At 39.3% G+C, this 496-nt stretch overlaps 1 protein-coding gene across 1 annotated transcript in view; it reads right to left on the bottom strand.

Moving 5' to 3' along the window:
- The window catches only part of LOC116840792 (Down syndrome cell adhesion molecule-like protein Dscam2), a 123,635-nt gene that overhangs the window by 117,086 nt on the left and 6,053 nt on the right, over positions 1–496 (bottom strand). The window lies entirely within an intron of this gene.

The following is a 496-nucleotide window of genomic DNA, read 5'->3' as shown; positions in this document are numbered from 1 at the left end:
CCCCCGGCTGAGATAAGCACAGGCAGCGCGCTCGCTTGCTCGCTGCGGCTCGTTCGCGGTTATTCATCTCGCTTTAGGGTTTCACCAACTCCGGTTAACCCATTGAATAAAGAATTCCAGGAAAGAGCATGTTGCGATATATCGTGGGTAATCGATTGTGTTGCATTGATTCAGTTTGATGACGTAACTACATCATAAGTGACGTTACCGGAAACACAGTCTGGCGGTATACTTTAAACATCTTGGAAGTATATAGCAAAGGAATATTGATTTTAAAAGAATAATAGAAAAATTGTACTTATATTTTGCTCATATTGGTGAAGGAAATAAAATTAGTCACTTGTAATAATTTTCTCTTCAATACTTCAACTTCAACTTCAATATCTGGCTCCAGACCTCTCTAAGAGTTATGCCCCAACGCCATTTTTCCGATTAATGATCTATATCGAGAGTAAAGTCTTGGAAAATTCCAAGACACGTTCCAAAAAATCACACG

The sequence above is a fragment of the Odontomachus brunneus genome, unplaced genomic scaffold (genome assembly GCF_010583005.1).
Source record: "Odontomachus brunneus isolate Ranch 3 - 2012 unplaced genomic scaffold, Obru_v1 Obru_scaffold_011, whole genome shotgun sequence".
Taxonomy (NCBI): domain Eukaryota; kingdom Metazoa; phylum Arthropoda; class Insecta; order Hymenoptera; family Formicidae; genus Odontomachus; species Odontomachus brunneus.
The sequence above is the reverse complement of the archived record's forward strand: the minus strand, read 5'-3'. Positions and strand labels throughout refer to the sequence as shown.